Consider the following 22,477-nt stretch of genomic DNA (forward strand, 5'->3'; position numbering starts at 1 on the left):
GTAACGTAACCCCTACCCCACACTATCACGTTGGTCCTTGTGCGCGTTCCTCGCACATATCTACATGTGCGCTTTTTTCTTATACTCTCAGTAATCTCCATGGAGTAATGGCTATCGATGTTTTGCAATAGATTCGACCACTGATCGGACAGGAAATCCTCATTTCCTCACGAAGCCTTTTTCTCTTCGTCCATCTTGGACTTCCTCGTTTATTTGTGTCTCCGTCCGTTTCACTGTCTCCATTCTCACGTAGACCCAAACTTCAAACATCTTCACCCTCTTCTCATTCTCAATAACACCAGCCCATGGCCCGAGAGAAGTAAGTGCCCCTTTTCTTTTCCTCCTATAGTTTGAATTCAAATGCTGTACTTTTCGGTTCATCGGGACACAAGAGAACATGTTTACTCGGTCCTAATTTTGCTACTTCCCAATTGATCTGAATATAGTGCGTAAACATGCATGCATAGGCCAGGCATTTAAATGAAAAGACTATATGGGAATCGTTTGCTGAGTCCTTAGGGTTCTTCTCCTCAACCATGACCTATCCACTCTTTGCCCAGCGTGTCACCTGTATTTTGTGGGTACCTAATAAATTAGTGTGTAAAATGTATTGTGTCTCAAAATAATATTTATCTACTCAAGTTTTTACGTAACTTTCCCGGCGAGGGCTTTAACCCTCCGCCACCAAGACCGGCATACATTCGAAAAAAATAGTAAAATTTATGACAAATTTTCTGAAGCTCTTATAGCACATGAGTTTTATTCATATTTCTCTAAGCATCCGCGCATGGCAACGTGGTTTTTAGCTGAAGCGGCTGTAATAAATGCGATGAAAAAGAATTCATTCTCAGTATTAGTTCAGTGGAGAACGAGAATCTTTAAAATCAATTTTTGGAGTAATTATTTTTTTTCTTATCTTTACCTCGTTTAATTCATGTTAAAATGTTTCTTGGAGTGTAGGTCAACGTATGTTATGCAAAAACTTACTTAGGGCTTAACTTTGCACTTATTTATTTGTCAATAAATATGCACAAAGTTAAGCCCTGATGATGGTTTAAAATAAACAGAAACGTTGGCTATAACTTTTTTGCATAACATACGTTGACCTACACTCAAAGAAATATTTTAACATGAATTTTTGGAGTGTAAATAATTGCTTTTCGCTTGGCCCGTTTACAACGCTTTTATTCATAGTTAAGTTAACGCTTCAAGTGGGTTCTAATTTTGCACATTTTTTGAAAGAAAGCGAATGCCCGCATATATCCAGCGGCCAATATAATCGTAATCCACTCTAGGCTCGTAGTTTTCCGTGGCGTTGATTTGCAAATGTATCCACGGCTTGTGAGTTTGACCGCGTGGGATTTGTTGGTGACGACAATAACGCTGGTATTCCAACCGGCGCGGCGCGGCGTACTCAGATCGAGTGCTGGTATGGGGTCCTTTCGTTGACTTTCACTGGGCATGCTAGTGCCAGTTCCTTCACCAACTTTCCCTAGTTGGCGGAAAAATCTCAACCAGGTAATTATTCTATCTGAGGACGCCGGTTAGAAGAGCGAAACAGTCGTCACTATCGAATCCAATGCGGTGAAACCCAGAAACCGTGGAAACGCCTGCAAATCAAAGCCACGGAAAACTAAGAATCAGGTTCAGTGAATTACGATTATTTTGGCTGCTGGAAGATGGCTTCTATTCAACAGATTTCCAAGAATAAAACCACTTGAGGCATTAATTTAACTGGGACTATAAGCCATTAAAACGGGCCAAGTAAAATGCAATTTTTCACACGCAGAAACTATGGAGACAACCAGTTGGGCAGTTGTAGCCGGGCCGGTGCGGCGTACCCCCTAAACTCCAAACTCGTTATAAGCGTACCGGATAAACTATCTTTTTTTAAAGTATATATCCGAATGTATACTACGTATTCAGCTGTTGGAAATTTTTTGTGAGTACCGCTTAATTTTTTTTTCCCAACTACAGCACTGGATACAACCACTAAAAGTGCCACGAAAGGGCTCTATGAGTGGCTGCAAAACCAATATTTGGGGTTTCAACACTGATTAGGTGCGGGTTCTGCAAGAGAATGGACATGGGCTACACGAGATGTACGGAGAGCAAGGGCGTGGTGTCTCAATGTGCATGTGCCTATATGCCGGAGGAGGGTGGGTGGGGGATAACCCTGCCAAGTGGTGGGGAGGGGATAACTCCCGCATTGCGTAAGGGTGTACAGGGAGGGGGTAAAGGGGAGAGGTAAGGGGGGGAGAGGCAGGGTTCGCGATATGTCCAGTGGAGGGGATGAGTGCCAGGGTGCGTTTGTTGGGAGAGGCGCCACTCATGCTGTTCCCCTCTCCTTCGGGTGGGAACGACACGCACGATACCGAGACTACATAATCCGCATGCGTGCGCCTTGTAGTATCTCATTTGTTTGTTTTTTACTTTCCTAACTCAACGTGCAGCGCTCGAACGAGCGGCCGCTATAGCTGGGCTTCACCGTTTCATTTTCTGGCCTCATTTTTTTTTTTTGGTCTCCTTGACTCCAATGTTGTCTCTTGCGTGCACAGTATTTCCTTAACTATAAGCTTTTCTGAAAATGGTTACTTGGTCTATCAATTGATCGGAGGTTTTGATTGCCATGTAATGGCGTATTCTTGCTTTAATTGATGGACGGAAAGAAATAAGTAACTTCTAGGTATGTCGCTGAATTACTTATTGATTCACTAGGCAGTGGTGTCTATCATATTCAATTTTCTCGTTAATTATTTTTACTGCGATCTCACCCACAGGTACTATTCCCCAGCAATTTCCGATTCTATCTATCGGTTTGATGAGGTTCTAAATGCAACTAAATTAAAGCCGAAACATACGATTTTTCTTTCGAAAATAATTCGTTGTTTAATAAATGCCGAAATTGAGTAAATTTCTACGTTTTTAAATAAAAATCGTTTCCATTTCCCACAAAAACTCAGGAAAAATCATTATTATACACAGATTATTATATTAGTGGAATGTTCAATACCTTATGTCAAATTCAACCAAAATATCACCTGGAAACTTGTCTTGCCATTGCAGCGACTATCGTCTGTCAAATGATTTGTCCGATGTTCATCAAACGGATGTAACAAAAGGGACATTACTTGAAAATTAATCAAGGTTTTAGAGTGGATGGACGGAAAAATCGCAAACGCTTCAAACCAAAATTCTGTTTTAAGCTAGCTCTTATTATTATTCACTTTCAGATTAAGATCTAAATACCTGCACCGCATAACATTATAGAAACAGTAGAGTGGTACAATAAGATACAGAGGGGACTGAAGGTATGGATGGAGTGAGTGATGAGTGGAAAGAGAAGGCTGAAAATAGTGTTAGAGGGTAGAGTGTTGGCTGAACGAGGGAGAGGAAGGAAGAAAATAGGATTTTAGTATGGTATTTGGAGAAGACGACCAACAGCTGAGATAATTTACGCCATGAGGGAAGGGTATGGAAGGAGGGATGGAGAGAAACCCGGCGTCAGCATTGGCCTGCTCTTAACGAAAGGCGCCAAGGGGACCACGGCTTAACGTCCCATCCGATGGACGGAGTGTTGCGCTTGAAATTTCCTCCACGCAACATTCAAGCAGGGATCGGGCAGTCTCCAAAAATTATCTGCCATCGCTGGAATTCGAACCCGAGACCACTTGATGGGGAGTCAGCACTCTAGTCACCAAACCAATGAAGGCGAGTAGGCCAAGTTGTGAATTGAAAGGGGAAGTCCATGAAGACAGTGGAGGCAGCTCGAATGCTTCTGTAATGCTAAAGTACTCCGTGAAACCTACCATGATCGGTAGAATACTTTGATAATAATAATAATAATAATACGTCTTCATTGGGCGAGATTGGGACTAGAAAGTCCCATCTTCCATCTAACCCCTGGGAGTAAGGCAGTGCAGATAGATATTATTCTTGTAATATGCTCCACCAACACTCTTTTCAAAGCATCAGTTAAACGTAATCGACCAGCAAGCCATTAGTTATTGACTTTACATTATTAGATATTTGCTTTTATTAACATGAAGTTCCCCCTTTTTCAATTGAAATTGGTGAAAATATGAAGAATATTTGAGGGTACAAAAACCTTTCCACTCTGTGCTTTTGATGGGATATTTGCGCTGTTGCTAAGAGACCGTTTCGAATTTGTTTGTCGATGGGAATGGCATCCGTTGCATCTTTTGCGTTTTGTGTGCTAAGATAATGATTTGTGTTTCCACAGTGAAGAAAAAAAATTCGGAATAATTTTTTAGAGAGGCACCTTTCATTTCGATAGATTGGTTTCATAACTCATTTTAACGACTCCGCCATTAGTCATGTTTCATCTCGCATGCGCTTCTCGAAAAAACGAATAATTCGGGATTTTCCCTGGCGCGGAGGGTAGATGTTCTATTGCAGCGTATGCTTGCCAATTTCACGATGTATAGTATATGACCTAGTTCTAAATTTCGCTAAAATTGCTCGACGGTTAATTGCCTTTCTCAGTTTTTATAGCTAGAGTTGTGTGAGAATTCAGTGTAAATTGCGGTTTTTATTCGTCATCCCAAATGAAGCTTTTTCTGCGTCACGCCTAACCAACCAATTTTCTCGTGGAGTTGACCTCTCTCTAAAAGTTTGTTCTCACGTAGAATGACCATTGGGATTTAATATATGCTTTCCATCCCATTTTACGAAATTCGTTTTTCTAAACATCTCTTTGATTCATTTAACTAGGTATTTCAACTGATACTGCCAACTGTTCTCTATTTTACGAGCTTTACAAGCAATCTGTGTATCTTTCAGGAGACTAGAAGTGATATATTTTTCTTCAAAATGAAAGATTTTTCCTCTTTGTGGCTTGATAAAACTGACATAAGCCAAAAAAAATGTAAAATCCTATTGTAAATATAAAAGAACGGTTTCTATTGGTGCTTCTAGTTTCATCCTTAAGCACAACTGAAGATTCCCAAATTAGATACTTGAAGATTTCAACAGCCAATTGCTCTGTATATTTTTAAGCTTTCAAATTATTTGAACTTTGACATGATGGGAAATCCACGTGGTAATATTTAACACATATTTGCTTAATTATCGGATTCTTCGAATAAAATGGAGAGACTGAAAGACCGGCAACTTTTTACCAGGATGCAAATATAATTTAATATGCACTTGGTATTTTTTCGTAGTAGTCATATACAAAGCATTATTACAGCTAGGTTACAGGCAGGTATGGATTTTTAGCATTCCATAGCAAGATAATAATGCTAAAACAGCAACTTTAAATAGAAGTTATGAATGCATTTGTCAAGTACTATAAACTAAATTATGAAAAACAATACCAGATCACTCTGGGTCATTTGTATTTTTTTTTAAATCCTTCACCCAGATTCTTCTCAAGTTTTCATGTCTTACGCCATTTTTTTATCTTCTCGAGGAGTGCAGCTTATGTCTTGCAGTTGATGACAAAATGAAATTCTTCGCGCGCCTCAGATTCTATAGCAAATAGGGAAAAACGTATAACGACATCGTTTTTCTTGACATGTCGTGCTGTTAATTATTGAAATATATGCAAATCATTAAGAAGAAAGGAGTTGCTTCACTTCCCTAATTGGTAATTAAAAGTTTCCAATGAAATTTTCGAAAAAAGGTACTTGAAGTGTTAAATTATTTATTTTTTTTGGTCTTGTCACTTTTCCTCCTTTAGTAAGTCCACTATGGTCTTTTATGAGGAATCACTTTCCAGTGCCTCTTTCATTTTTCAATCGCTTGTAAATCAATGAACAGAGCAATCACTGGGATTTGGAATGGGGAGGACCCTTCCTGTTGCTCGAAATGTGTGACCACAGACAGGGGGAAACGCACAAAAATCTCGTTAAACGGTTCCAATATTGAAAATAAATTGAATAAACTCGAGCAGAAAAAATGGGGGGGTTGGGGTGCGAAAGAATAGCCGGGTGGGGCGAGAGGAAAAGAGGGAAATGTTAAAACTCAATGGTCGGACACATCGAGCGGAAATTGGTTCCCTGAAATGGGCGGAAGGAAGTGGACGAAATCGAACGATGGAATGAAGAGAGGACAGGTTGGGATGTGAGGGAGAAAGAATGGAAAAACACAAATCAAGATCAACGGTAGCGAAAGTTGATCACTTTCGAAAATGAATCGTACTTATATTTACAATGGACTACTATTTTTATTTGAAGAGGAAAATAACTATTGACAAACATAACGTTCATCATTAAGTCTATTCGAGATTCCCAGTGTTATATATCACTAACGTATCAACAGACGACTCATGCATCGTCATCGGGGTGAAATCACTTAACTTTTCTCTTTTCAACAACAGTGTCTTTAAATAGTAATCATTGTGGAAACATGTGGAATATATTTTCGTTCATCTGAGCTGACAATCGGTAAGCAAAGTAATCTAATTATTCTCTGACAGCTCATCATTTAGCAGCAAATGATAAGGATTTGTTTTCATTTTTACGTTCTCCATATTCTTTCCTTCTCCGTTGAGTCACTGCGAATACCCACGCCATAGAAAAAATAATTAAATCTGGCTTTAATGCGCAGCTATTAAAAATATATTAGTATCCATTTTATCAATTCCGATTCATTACGATTAGTTTTTATTTAATATGCATTATATGACCTTGTCACATGCATTTATCATAGACCTATAATGGTTTGGACCATCTATCCAAGGTATAACATGCTTACCGTTATGCCCAATTTTTTTCCTTGGAGACAATGCTGACTTATGCAAACATTGTCAAGGAAGTTTAAATCATCCATTATATTTGTTTCAAGAAACAACCTCAATGCTTACGTATAATCGTGTGACGCGACTTGTTTCTATTCGGGCTCTTCATGAAAAGGCTTCTAATCGTACTAGCTGTGGTCATTGCTCCGTGAAAGAAAAAACAGTAAAAAAATTTACAATAGGGAAAACTCCTCATGATGCGCGCGGTGGATAAACTTAGTGGGAGGTAAAGCAGAAATAAAAACATCTTCACACCCTTCCCGTTCGCTTTCTTACTTTTGTAAAACTTGTATTGCTCAAATAAGGGCCCACTGATCCATTCCCAAATTCTCAAAATCTAATAGGGGGCGACATAGGGGCATATGATGGAAGTAAAATCAGTCACAGTTTCACTATTGGAATTTTGGAAAGGTGCGACAAAAGGCAAACATTTCTTCGAATATATTTTTTCCACTTTTCTTCTTTTTCGATTGCTTACATCTTCATCATATTCCATCATTTTTCCGTCTTCGTTGCACGAAAGGCCCCACTTTTGTGTATATCCTCGAGGGTGTGTTTGAATCGTTCAATATTGATAACCATTCGAAATAGTCCGAGCGCTCATTACTTGATAGAAATTGAATGAGTCCTTGGTGACGTATCAATCTCGAGCAATTCAAGGTCGTGATCACATTTTCCAATGCCATTGCAATTTAAGTATCATGGAATGTCAAGTCATGGATACAAGCTGAGGCAAACGTTTTCAGGTCTCTTTCACTAGTAGAAAATTTCATCTTAATCTAAATAAAATCTCATAAGTGCTTCTGATATTAATGATATTTTTTTACTATTGGCGTCTTTCACTTTTGAATGATAAAAATTTGAAGCGTTAGCAATGCATAAGAAATGAAGATTATCCATAAGAATAATAATGCGTATAACAAGAAGGATGCTTCAGCGCAGTTTTCCCTTTAAAGCAGCACACATTTCTAATTGTTTATGTTTGCAATTAATTCTGTTTTTTCACGTTGTTGAAAGTAATACATTTATCTATTCACTTATTTTCTAAAAACACTTTTTTTAGGAAAAATATTTATCTGCTTCACCTCTAGCTCTCGATCACCGGGAATTTCGCGTTGCTTGATTGCTTTTTTGTATAACCTAAGCTCGGAATATAATCGAGAGGAACAGAGGTGTGAAGTGGGAGAGAGTTGCAAGAGAACGAAGATGAAAGATGGGGAGGGAAAGCGAGGCTGGTGGAACGGGTGGACTGGCAGAGTCGCGGAAAATCGCGCGGTTAACGCGCGGCGAGTTTTATAGCACGCTGCCGGGCGGATAATGCGCTTCCGCTCGCTCAACTGTTTACTCCGCTCGGATGATGTGCCGCGCAAAAGAGAATCGGAACGCGCAGCTCGCTCTCTGGCCTTTGCTCCCGCCCCTCACTATAGCTATCCCACTCCTTCTACTTTCAATTCTGCTTCTCTCTCTGTTGAAAAAAAAGGGATCATCCGTTAGTTTACATTGGGTCGGTCGAGTTTAAACAACGTATTTTAATTTGAATCTACACGAATTTAACGTCCGGAGATTACAGTTCAGCGTTTATTTTTTCCTTTCGATTCCCTTTTACGTGTACCTCAAAGCATCTATCAGATGCATTCCTAAAAATAAAAGCCTTCAAAATTTATACTATTTTTAATAGGATCCCTTTATCTCGCTTACTTAGGTGGCCTCTAACTGGTCACTGGTAAAAGTATCTCTCAGATGCAATGCTAGCAAAAACAACCTTGAAAATTTATGTTTTTCCACGATCCCTTTATATATCTTACTTAACCAGTGACCTCTAACTCGACTTTCATAAAAGCGCCAATAAAATGCATTGCTAACTATAAAAACCTTGAAAATTTTAACTATTTTACATGATCCGTTTACATCTCTTACTTAAAGTGGCATCTAACTGGTCACTGGTAAAAGTATCTATCAGATGCATCGCTAGCAATCAAAGCCTTGAAAATTTGTATTTTTTCCACGATCCCTTTATATCTCTTATTTTACCAGTGACCTCTTAACTCTTCCTCTTTGTTTAATAAATATTTTAAATATATATTTGGCCGCGTGCTCCCGTCCTTATGTTCTAATCGACTTTTGTATGGACGCGAAAGCTGTGCCGTATTACTGAAGCTTTTTCATCGAGCCTCTTTGGTATTTTTAGGACCTACATACGCAAAATAAAAATCACTCTCCCTCTGTCTCTCTTTGACTTTGTGAAATAATTAATTATAGGAATCACTTCGTGGTATCGGCGTAATTTTATTTTAGAGCAATGTAATCCTTCGGTGGGTCACAAAACGTTTATTAGTTGTTTTAATAATTGATCTTCACATTTACGGCTACGAATTAAATGCGGAATAATTGACAATTATGCTTCAGCACTTCCTTTTCTTCAACCCCATTTTTTTGTGTCGATCGGTAATTGCGGAATTAGTTTAGGTATATTCTGTATAATGCTGGTAAAATCTGATGTTCCTTACAGCTTCTTTCAGATAAAATCATCAACAACCCTAAGATAAGTATGACGCAGCTCTCCATTACCCTCCCCTATCTGCTAGCCAATTAACATCGACGCATTTTTTCTCTTTAAATTCCTTCTCTAACCTATCATATGTAACTCATTCGGGGCCATTCCTTGCCCTTCTTCCCTTCCACCTGTCCCTCTACGGTTGTTTCCATCAGGCTATTATGTCTCATATTGTGGCCAAATAATTTGTTCCGTCTTCTTTTCAATGTTTTTAGAGTTTTTAGACTTTATCCCGTTCTTTTCGGTACTTGTATTTCCTATAATAAGTGTATAACGCTACATGTTACGGTTGGCTTCTTACAGAAACTGGTAAAATTATTCGACTTTCATTACTCTTATCCTTATATTGGAAGATAAGTGAATATACAAATAATTACACGTTAAGTGTACATGAGTAAAGTACGTATAAGTGTAAATATAGTTTAAGATGTAGTGACTTTTTTATTGCACCATTCCCCAGCATTCATACCTAGCGCTGCATCCATACAAATAAATACGGTTTGATATTTCGGTTGAATTCGTTACTCGCCCATTCGTAATTTCCTTCGCTTCGAATTCCAAATAATGATGTTAGCGTCTTTGGGAAAGGTAAAAACCGCAAAGCACAGGAATGGAGGAATGTCGGTTGCGAAATCTAGGCGAGGAGATGTTTACTTAACGTCTAAGATGGGATTTTTCGGGAGTGGGTTTCCCCGAGGAGATTAAGTGACAATCTTTCCTTCCTTTCGGTGAAATTCAGGCTCTTAAAGTCCCCTGCAGGAATCTGGGGTTCTTCCTCCGAGCGAGAATTGCCGAATAGAGTGGAGGATGTTCGTTAATGGTTTTTTGGATTGAGGACACAAAAGAGCATTTCTTCTGGAGATCAGAGTGAGTAGCATTAAGGTGCTTGTTTAAGCCTCTTCGATTTTATTCAATCAATGACGAATACCTTACCGTGATGCGCATATTTTGACATTTATTTCTCGTCATTATCTTTTTATTCCAATGCTTTCCGTGCGGTAGTGACTTCCGTAATCCGATTTTGTGCATTCATCGCACGGACAAACTTTTTTCTTGCCGGAAGATAACATTTATTTATTTAATTTATTTTTATTTACTTAAGGAGTTGCTCACATGCAGTTTTTCTGCCAATTTATAGTGACGCAGTAACAAATATGAAATTTTAACATAAAACATCTGAACAAAGAGTACAGGCATAAGATAGTAAAGAACAAAATAGAAGGCACGAGGAAAGGGAGGTTGAGAGGGAGGTTTATTTATTAGCCGAGGAATGGGACATGGCGAGTTTGACAAATGAGTTAAAGGGCAGAAAAAAACGGGTCAATATTGTCTGGTAATGAGTTGAGCAGGGAGCAAAGGCGATGTTGTAGTGAGAGCTTAACGAAGGATAGTCTAGGGATAGGCGTATGGAGTAAGGAATGTGTACGAGTGGGTCGGTTAGGCACTCTGAAATTAATGGATGAAAGCAAATCAGGACAATCAATGTGTGAATTTAGAATATTGTGAATAAGTATAACGTTCATCTTTACTTCTCCTAAACTTCACTAATATGGTTAATACACTTAATAAACACTTTTTATCAGTGAAAACACTTTTTACCAGTTTACCTTTTGGTGAAAACATCTGGAGCGACGACGCGTACACCCGCACGCCACAGCTTTCATTACAACCACACTCCCTCTACTCTGCTCCGCGCAGTCAACAATAATTACCGTCCATTATCACTTGGCTCATTGTTTTTCTCCCATTAATTTTACAATAATATTTAACTCAATATTAATTTGCCATTAGCCCTTCAATCCCAATCCCGAGAGTCGATCTCGGATCTCCCGATTGCCGGTCAGGTAAACTACCAGATATTAGGTATACTATAAGGTTCTATTGATTGATTTGTTTACCTTATCCTCTCATAAAAATTACTCAGAAATCTCTAAGAATCTATTGCATTATTCTCTCATTCATTTCAAGTATTCTTAAATAGGAATGCTCAATTAGTAGGCTAAGTAAAGATAAATTACAAGTAAATTAACGACCTGCGGCAAAGCATCAGGAAAATAATCAAAACTGCACGCTGTCGGTCGCTGTGCGATAAACAAGTAAGAGAGATTAATTGAATATTGGTTCAATTGTAAAATAAGTTGTTCTTTTATCATGTATAAACTCAGATACCACGTAATATATCACTAACATGCCCGTCTAATTCGTTCTATTTGCAATCTGGGGAGGGATGGGAAAAAGAAGATTGATTTAGACAGGAAGTGGCGATGGCGATCATGTATGAAAAAATTAATGATAAACAGGAGTTATTATGGAGTTGTAGGTGTACAAGCGGAATCCGCTAGGCAAGGGATCTCTGAGTGACAGATAATGGTGATGAGGTAGTTGGAAAAAAAGATGAGTTCCGTGTTTTACGGGAGAGGACTCATAAGGGGAAACAAGAAGAGGAGAACATTGAAACATGGAGAACATTGAGAGGATGTCGTCATACTTCAAGTGGGCATTCATTATTCGGTGAAAAATAAATGCCTCCTGTGAGGTTTGAACTCACGACCCCTGGTTTACGAGACCAGTGCTCTGCCACTGAGCTAAAGAGGCTTACTTGAAAGGAATTGCAATGTAAAGAAACTATTCCTTTGTATGAACAATGACGTTTAGCAAAGGATTCAATACAAAATCCAATGTGGTATTTGGAATAATAGTTGCTATATTCCATTACTTTCCTTATGGTGCTGAAGTGCATCCAGCGCCTTTTGAACATTTTCCTTCGGCATATGGTCATACACATTCGTCAAACGTAAGTGATTGTGGGTTATTCATCGGTGTCATAATTGACACTGCAAATGCATGCTAATCACATTTCCTATGCCTACTCCAAAGGTGTTGATTGAGGCATCAATCCTTCCAAAGGTGGATTTTAATAGCTGCGCGAAAACACAATAGCGCTTCTGCAGAAGGCGCTGCCGGCGGAGGGCGCGTGGGTGAATGAGTACGGTCTACCGCGACCCGAGCGGAATTGTGTCAGGGGCAGACGGTCCGTGGTCCTCGGTTCGCGGCGAGCCACATGGCTGTCTTCGCGTGATCTTCCTTTGTCCGGTCTCCATGGAAGCGAACGCAGTCTGAGAGACAACAATGAGCTCGCGGCGTTTTGTTGCCCGTCGCGATGTATGGCTCTTTCATTTGTCCTCATAATTTAAAGCAAACATAGATTTATAATCTTATTTTTTGTTTTCTTTTTTGTGAATAAAAACAGCTGTAGTGCTCACGTCAGATAAACCAACATATTTATTCAATGAATCGCTCCTCCTTGCTCCTTGCAGAGCGACCTAGCTCAGCATGCTGAAATTTTTTTTCCTGAACTCTGGTCGTTAAATTACTTGTTATTTATCTTTTCAAAGTCTACGTGAGTGGTACTTTGAACTCTTAGCGCTGTATGTATGCTTTATAAATGATTTAATTGAGCGTTTCAAAGAAAGAATACTTGAAATGCATGAAATAATAATGCCGTAAACTTTTAGATATTTCTGCGTAATTTTTGTGAAAGAATGAGGTAAAAAAATCATATCAAAGCATTTTACGGCATCCAATTCCATTTCATGGCCATTAATGGAAAAATGCACTAAATTCTACCGTTAGGGGTGCTCTTTTTAAGTTTCTTCATCAGCTGAATAGGATCTCAGTATTCTACAATTCATACTAGAGTTCAATGCGTTTATATATAAGAAGAATTTTCAAAATTGAAATTATTTCCTTTGCATTAAAATTCCATTGTTTGAAAATCAATAGTTTTTTCCAATGACTCTAAAAGTATGCATCAACACCCACTGGGTACTATTACATTCTCATTTTATATTCGGTTCCTCCGAATTGGAATTCTCTGAGTTCGAATCTTTCGCGACCAACTTCTCAGACGCGACCTGTAATGAGTGGGGAAAAAGCCTCGTTCGCGAGATCTTTCCGATTCAGTTCTGCTTGTTCAAGTGTTACGTACTTGATTATGATGGAGAATTTTAATTTTTCCCAAATTAATAGAAAATTATTTGAGTTGAAGGCTGATTGGGATTTTGTGCATCCTTTTCCTAATTCAATTAAGGTGGGATGATATAACATCAATTCTTTAAAATAACCATTCATCGCAAGGAAGACCCAATAGAAAAAAGTTAATGTATTGATGAAATTATTTTGAATTTAAAACTTACGTGATCAAGGTAAAAAACTAAACGAATTTTACCTCGCTTGTTTCTTTGGACATTCAAAATAAAAACTTATAGTATTCTAGTATTCTTCTAATAAAAACTTATAGTATAGAAAGTATTCTTCTAGCCGTCGCAAGTGTTGCATAAAACCCGAAGTGATCACTTCCACAATGGGAAATCAGTCTGTGGAAATGTTAGCGTCTGCTAGTAGCCGTTAGCTTCCGGAAATGTCAGCGTCGATGTGAAATCCTTCCGGGGTTGACTGATTGAGGATTTCGACTTGGCTTCCTGGATCCTCGACCGCCTATCCCCTTGTGTTTTCCTTGCGTAACTCGATCAAGGGCACTACTACACCACCCACCGTAATGACTCCATTTTGCCCGCCCTCCCGAGGCTGTCATGACAACCACCCACGGACGGAGACTATCTCGGGAATCAAGAATACGCTGAGATGAACGCAGAGGGAAAAATAAAAGGGGGGGGGGGGAACACGGCTTCTCTCAGCCATCAATCTCGACCGCCAATGCTGTCCGCCTGCAAGTGATCAACGCTCCCTCGTTCCCCCAACATTCGCCACTGCTGTTCCCGTCTCGAAGCCGTGAGAAAAAATAATGAAGCCGGTCTTTGAGAAGCTGATCACTATCTACTCAAAAACATTCAGGATAAAAGAATTGAAAAATCCCTTTTGCGTTAAAAGCATTGCGATTTGAGAAAATTTGTTAGAGAGGTTCTTTTTATGATAGGTAAGTCATTGAAAACGAAGGTTTTTCCTGAATATTTAATTCTGAATACAATTTCGAGGCCATTTAATAAAGTAAGGGGCAATTAGTTTCAGGAAAAATATACTCATATGAAACAAATTTTATTGGCACCTTTAGTTAGTAAGAAACCACTTCACTTCTCTGCACAATCGCTATTAACTTCTAAGCATTTTTCGTGCCACTTCACCAGCTTCTTTAACCCATAGAAAAACCTCCACATAGAAGCTCGCCGCAAGAGAGCTGAACCAATGGACAATGCCGTTGAGATCCTCGTCGGTTTTGAAATGTCGCCCAACGAGCCAGGGTCATTCCATATCAAATCACCTAATATGAATAAAATTTATCGCTTGACATTTCTAATTATCCTGATTTTTTGATCATTGTTTCCCTACAAGTAGACAATCAAAGAACACCATTTAAAAGTAATAATAATGAAGTGGTTGCATTTTCATTGAAGTTCACTGCTCCACAACTCTAAATGTATGAGAGTCTCAGTCATAACTTTTTTGTGAGATATTTATATGAGTAAAAAGACCATCCTGTAAAGACTTTCATCCAGCCCCTTTATAGATATTGACCTGCGAAAATCGATGTTAAAAGGCTTTCGGCATTGTTTGACAAGCTCTAGAAAAAAGGAGCGCATTCTCATTGCTAAAACTTATACTTACTGCAAGTAGTTTTGTAATTATTCAACTTAGAAATAACATTTTATTAGTGAGTCTCCTTTCCTTCATACAAATTTATGGCGTTAAAAGGTTAGTATTGACAAAGTTAAGTTTTAACAGAAGTATTTTGACAAATGTATTTTATGGTAGAAAATTTAAAAAAAATTGTTTCCAAAAGTTATTTTTATGATGAACACACTAGTTTTTTTAAATTATTCTGATATCTTTGAAAATAGCTTCGAAAGTTAACTTTATGCAACCCACGTTTTTCATCAAAATTTGCCCAGCCGCTCTTTTAAAAATGGCTTTAAAAAAAGTATTGCTTCTAAATTTTTTTCAAATGGTGTTTAGTGATTTTCTACCTGTAGGGAACCAATAATAAAAAAATCAGGAATATTAAAAATGTTGAGCAACATGGCCTGGGTGATTTGAAATGGATTGACCCGCCACTGATTCCAGTGCAAGAAGAGGGAGTGGTGCAAGGAAAAAACTGCACGGTGGGTGGCCAAAGAGTTCCCAAGGAAAATCTTGAATTCTCGCATTGGATTTAACAGTACTGTGAGTCTGTGGTTTTGGTCCAATTGGTTCAACTCTCAGGCGGCGATCTTCTATGCGGAGGGGTTAAAGAAGCTGGTGCAGCGGTACGAAAATTGCTTATAAGTGAACGGCGACTATGCAGAGAAGTGAAGTACGTGTTTAGTTTACTAAAAGTGCCAATGAAATGTGTTTCATATAAATATATTTTTCCTGAGACCAAACGACCCTTACTTTACGTCTTTTATCAATATCTTTTATAACTATAAAGTGCCATAAATTTTCATCTACCACTTACATTTTAATCAAGAGGCATATAATTTTGTTTACCGATCATAAATTATGTGAAATTAAGTGATGCATGATGCTTTCTCTGCAAACATTGCTGGTGGAGATCTCATAGCAGTACCTAGTTGGTCCTCTATTTTGTTGTAGTGATCTAAAATACACTTCATTTTTTATTTAAGTATACACTATAAAATGTGCAAATGCATACTTAAACTTTTGGTAATCCTGCTGCGCAAATATTAGCGATAAACCTCGAAATATCCGTAAACATTTTAAATAATGCAGTTTTTTCTCACGTTAACTGAGATTAGAAAACATTCCCCTGTACCTGTAATCGAATTACGGATCTTTGGCTATCCGGGTCATTATGCAGACCACTGAGCTATCCAGACACTTCACCAATTTTTGCAGTTATTACGTGATATCTTCATTTTTGGCGTCGAAACTGCATCAATACTTGTATCTTCAATTCCGACGCTCACATAAAATAATTATCGCAATGACCGTACAAATTCATTCTTATCTCAGAGTATACTGAAAATTCTAAATGCCTTCTGGCCAGGGTTAAGAAACTAAATGAGAAATAATGATAGTGTGTAGAGACGCGTTTTCCCGCGGTAGTATCGGAAGGCCTTCCTATTATATAGAGACCGTGTTTAGAAAGATTGAAGTTTGCTCTTTTTTCCTCGTCGAGGCATTTTCCAATCGGATATCTTGCTTTGAACATCGATTCTTTAGTTTGCCCTCACAACAAAACTGCACCTCTCCTGGTCGCCTCAAGCCAATTAACCTCTTAAATTTATTTGCATCGAACTCATAATTTTAAATGATTGCTTTTCATTCCTTCTTGGAGGTGTATCATCAGACTTGAAGGTAAGGATTCTACATTCGCAGAAAAAAACTAAATATCGATTATGTCATCGGTCAATTTGCAGGTTTTGAGTAAAATTAGTTACCTAAGGAATTTATGCAGCACATTAGCCTAGGTTATTTCGGCTGGATTTTGTTTACAATCTTATATTACTTGTCAAATATTGAATTAGTTGCAAATTCCCATGAAATAGCTTTTAGAGCTTTGAAACTTCAACGTTAACGACCGAGATTTCAGCATCTAGTGCTATCATTATTCACTACCACTGATTCTATCTCATTCAGAGTGGAAAAGGAAAGAGTTATGAAAGCGCTCTTTAAGCCCTTTTCCACCATTGATGCCTTGAGAATTTCAGTTTGTTGCTGCCAACTAAAGCGGCTATAATAGCTCTATTGCTAAGTTATCGACTGGCAGTCTGATAATTATCAACTGGAAATCAAGTTATTCATTAGATAGCGTATACGTTGATACCCAACAATGAGTATGAATTAGTAGAAAAAGGAAAACCTTTTTTGTGTATTTTTTCATGCTTTGTTTTTCTTTTTAGTGCTATACTTGTGGTGCCTTCATCTCTTAAATCAAAGACACAAAAAATTATCATGGCAACAAAAGTTGGAACAGTGAAAATTGGAAATTTACTGGCGCTTTCAAATATTTTGTCAAATATTATTTCTGCTGCACCAACTGTGATGGATAAAGCATAATGCAAATGGAATTAACACGCAAATCTCTGAGTGAAAATCAAAGATTATAGACAAAATGGTATCATTGGAAATTCAGGAATCGAACTAAAAGAAGAACTTCCTTAGCACTAGCAAGGTAAAATATTCTCTATTTCCACGCAGATATCTCGTAGTAATAGAAATGCCTCATGTTGTAATTTGTTTCGCGGTTGCAGTCCTTTTAAAGAGACATTTTCATTTTTTATCTCCACTCCTATCTTGGATTCTCGAGATGACTTTCCTCAAAATGTCTTTATTCAGAGCCGCCGCGGGGGTCTATATATCTCACTGTTTGTACCTCCAGGTGTTTACTCAAAGGGAGCCTTTTCCATTATCGAGGCCGCATTTGGAAAGATTGTAATCCTGCCTTTTTTCCGCGCCACGGCGTCTTCCTTGTGGATATCTTGCTTTGGTTATCGACCCTTTAGTCTTCCCCACCCTCCAATTTGGAGCATCCGTCGAGAGAGGATTCTCTCTGTTTTCATGAGGTCCTATTTCGGGGGAAATTCAGCCGACTTGCCAGCCCCTCCCCCCCTTCTCCTCTGAACCCACCGCCCCCCTGTTTTCTCTTGTGCTCCTTGCTGTGGTTGTGCGTATCCATGCATGCATTTTAAGGCATATTCTTTAATCACTCATAGGTGTGGTCATTTACCCATATTTGTCCGTTACTCCAATCACACAGGCCAACAAAAAAATTTTGTTTGAAAACTTTTTTATTTTAATAGCTGATCTTTATAGATTTTGATGTGCCGAATCCAAACCTGGCCTTAGTTTTTTTGTACGACCCATAGTTTCCAAGCAATATGTACTATATAATATTTAGTCTAATACCCCTATACGGTATACAGGGAAATCAATGAAACACTGAGTTACATCATGAAATTGTTTGTATTTGCTACAGCGTGATAATACAGGCTTCAACTTGTCAACTACAATTGGTCTACATTTTCTTTCCCATTTTTCCTTGAAGCTTCTTGTGTAGCTTTTTCTGCGATGAATCGCCTGCTGAACTTCTCGGTGAAGTACCAACAGTAATCCCCATTATCTTCCTTCATTAGACCTACTTTTTCAATTTTATTGTTACTATAAAAAATCTGTTAAATTCTAAAAATATTGCTTGATTTCATAAATTAAACTGTAAAATGTGAATGAATGGTGGGAGATACAACTTCAAAACCATCATATTTGGATTCAGTAACTTTAAAAACATAAGAATAAGGTATTTTCAGTAAAAAGAAGTTTTTTCATTGTTGCCTGTGTCATTTATGATATGATTTTACAGCATAGTATGTGAAAATACATGCTTGGAGTTTTTTTTTTTCATACTGCCGTGCAATCATCAAAGATAAATATCGAAATATCCCTATACGTTTTAAATACAGTATCTTTTGGTCAGTAAATGAAGCAATGCATGGTGTTTACATTCGGTGATAAAGAAGTAATTTTTTGCAGATATTACCAGATATATTCATTTTTGGGGTCAAAAATGACTCCATATTTGCTTTATTATTATCTATTTTTCTTGAAGATCGCCACAGATAGGTATGTGGTACCATTACGTTTCGATATGAAACAGATTTCCACGGTTTGCTTTTCTTGCATTCGTCGTCCAAAGAGGCAATCTGGTATAACTGATTGGTTATCAATTTGAACGTTCTACGCTCGTGTGGCGATTGATTGAAGGTAGTCCATCAAATGATTGGTTATATTTATTGATTAATTCCTCTTTCGAGGAAATCTTTCTCCTAAAATGTTTCATGCTGCATAGCTGTCACCGTCATTTCCGTTGAGTGAAGATCAAAACAGAAAAATTTAAAAAAAATTGCTCTATTAAAAATTTTGATGGCGAAATTGTATTCATAAGGAAACCTGATGTACACAGTAATTGATGATAGTCAATTCTCTTGCTATTTAGGGTAAAATTTCCATAATAAAATTTTTTTACTTATAGTCTGGTGGTGTTAACTGAGATTTTTCACACCCTCCATAACGATAAAACAAGGTACCTTATGGGCATTTTTGGTAATGCTGTTTCCGTAGGGATAATGTAGTTGATAGATAAGGTGGGGCCCGCTACCGAGTGAAACCTTCTCCTTTAGTCGTGGCGTCCTTATTTGTGGCTACTGCCACGGAGGGAAGCAACTTTATGTCTTCTTCGGAACGGTGTGCTCGGTGCAGGTCAAAAGAGTCATGGCGGAAACTGCCCCCATTATGGCTCTGTGCGCTAAAATATATCGGAGGGGGTGAGTGGGGGTCGGTTGGTGTTCGACCTATTTTTAAAGAAGCAAGAGAGAGGGGTGGTGCTAGGGGGCACCCGTGTGTGTGTGTAGATTTTCGAGGCCACGGTGAGGAAAGTGTGCTAATCTCCGACCCACCCGCCCTCGCCTTCATTACGACAGTGCGCCATTACGGGCGTCACCCGATCTTTGAGCCAATCTACTCCTCTCTTTTTCCACCTCTCCCACCTACATAGGGGGAGTATACAGTCACACCAGAGCGTCCGTGTAGAAAAAAAAAGAAGTCCGAATCTGGCCAGGGACACTGGCGAGAGAAAAATGAGACGTTAGGGCGGGGATGGGAGTTTGGTGGATGGATGGACCTGGAGACAGGTTAGCACGTGAGATGGGAAAAAAAATGACTGTGGATCCGGTTTTTGGGCGCAATTTCTGCTCGCTGCAACGAAAGCTGTGCGCAATCCGAGTGTCAGTTTCGCCCGGCGAGGTAAATATGGCATCGAAATGAAAAAAAAACGTGCTGCATCTACCGATTAATTGGTGTCTACAGTTGTAGGTAGGTTAGAATATTTATTTTTTTTAAGTTACCCCCTCTTATTCAATATACTTTTTAGATTTCAAAATATAAAATGAACTTTATTTTTACTTTTACCATTTGTTATTGCTGGATGTTAATGAAATTGCTTAAAACTGCTAAAATATTTCATGTTAATCCGTATTGATTGAAAATATTAAATTCATTTTGTTCACTTATTGTTTCAGATGGCCACAAGATGAAAAAATTGGTATTAAATGAGACTAAAATATGGGAGCAAATAATATAGCAGCTTAGGTGTTATAAATGGGAAAGACTACGGGATAATAACGGCTGTTTAAGGTTATAGGGTGGTTCGAGAAGGAAACATAAAGAAGATATCTTAATGAAGGTTACAACGTTTATAATTTCTAAATAAATACCTACTAAGCTTCTTTCTTAGTGCATTATATATTTTAATGCGATTTTTAAGAACAACATATAAAAATTATATAATGATATATAAATTATATATTGTCTGTAAATGCCAGGAAATACCTGTCAGTTATACAGGCCAATTATACTCAATATCACAGACCGCATTCTATTTCCTATCTGAGCTGATGTTATCAGCTGCCGTCTGATGTCATTATTTAAGCCTACCCCGTGAATGGGTAATAGAATTCAAATTGATTCGTACTAGAAGAAAACATCTAATATTGGAGTCGAAACTCGGCCATTTCATTAAAAATGTCCATGATTCAATTGACGTTGTAGGCATCACTGATCAGGATTTACTTTATCAGAATTTACTATTCTTGGATCGCGCTGCAGAGGATGCATCTTAGAATCGCAATCGTGGCCTCTTAATTTCACAATCCATTCCGTCATCTCTCAGTCCCTCATAGCCGTTATCGCGCCTAAGAAAGAAAACAATTTGTAAAAATATTTGCTCGTGAGCAGCAGTAGTGCAAATATCAGCATTGACGTAATCTCTGATGCTTTCCCGGCGAATATATTCGAAAAAGGCTATTCAGCCTAGGGAACCCGACTCGTAATCCGAAACGTCGGCAGAATCGAGAGAGCCAACCCAGATGGAAGCCCGAACACCCTTTTTCGAATCAACGTTGACCATTAGCAAAATTTATTGGGAAAGTAAATGAGCAATTCCGTTTGTGACGGAATTACCTTTAGAAAAAACTATGCAATAGGATATTTAGTTAAAATTCAAAAAAGAAATTGCAAAACTTCCACTTGAGCATGATCAAAAAACATTTATGTGATGTTCACATACAGGAACAAAATTAACTATCGAAATACCTTCTAAATATGCCCAAAATTAACGTGTGACGTAATTACTCCCAGGTCAACCTCCTAAGCGTAATGATGTCAAACATCTTCCAAGCTCTGTGGAACGAAGTATAATTTGAAAACTTTTAATAAGGCTCTGAATAATGCTCCAAATACTGATTTCTTAATATTCAATCATTTATCTGTTGATTCATCAAGATAAAATAGTTCCAGCCTAAATTTTAATTTATGAGAAAAAGTTGACATTTTCATGAAATTCCCATGTAATTCATGGAAACCTTGTGTAAGAAGAGGGTCAAACGGACGGATAGGATTAGAAATGACGAGGTATGCAAAAACGTAGGAGATGTAAAGGCGACGTAGATAATTGTTATTCATAGAAGAACCCGGAGGATAAGCCATGTCGTGAGACGCAGCAATTACGTCGGAAACGTTACGGAGGGGAATTTGGATGTCCCTTCGAGGAAGGCCAAGTGATAAGTACTTGGGGAAGGTCAAGAAGGATGCGAGGAAGAAGAACCAGTCAGAAGGTAAATCAGGGACGTAAGGGAATCGGAGTACGGGCGAGACTGCATTTCATCAATTCCAGAGAAGTTGAACTAAGTCAGCCCCACGCGAAATACTATGGAATTGTGCAGTAGACAATTTTGTGATTTGAATGTCCTTTTCTAAAAAAATAATGTTGTCGTCATATGTAAGTATAATAAATGAATAATTAAGTTGAGCTAGTAATTGGTTAAAGATTAGTATTAGTTAAAGTAGTATTGGTTAAAGAATTCCAAGACAGGGAATTACAATGTTAATTAAAGTTAGTTGGAAAAATATCTCCGATACTAGTTTTTCGAACGGGAGTTTACCCGTAGTTCTATGAGCCAAGCCAAGCCCTCATAGCCAAGCCCTCATAGCCAAGCCCTCGGTGGATTGACAGCTGTCTTCCTCCCCGGTAATGATTTCCGAAGGTAATCAAAAAGCCGGCTTCAGAGACAGTTTTCCTAATAACTTAAATTGGAATTTTAATTTACTGTCTAAGAAATTATTTCTATAGCCGTGGTTGGAAGATTAACAAT

The 22,477-nt window shown here is 38.2% G+C and overlaps 1 protein-coding gene and 1 non-coding gene across 2 annotated transcripts in view; one reads left to right on the forward strand and one right to left on the reverse strand.

Annotated features, from left to right (window-relative positions):
- LOC124153249 (serine/arginine repetitive matrix protein 1-like) overlaps nucleotides 1-22,477 on the forward strand; it is a 202,764-nt gene that overhangs the window by 53,647 nt on the left and 126,640 nt on the right. The gene's annotated exons all lie outside the window — the stretch shown is intronic.
- Nucleotides 11,841-11,912, reverse strand: Trnat-cgu. Its single transcript has one exon. It is a non-coding gene; the product is annotated as a tRNA-Thr (tRNA).

Source organism: Ischnura elegans, chromosome 2, assembly GCF_921293095.1.
Source record: "Ischnura elegans chromosome 2, ioIscEleg1.1, whole genome shotgun sequence".
Taxonomy (NCBI): domain Eukaryota; kingdom Metazoa; phylum Arthropoda; class Insecta; order Odonata; family Coenagrionidae; genus Ischnura; species Ischnura elegans.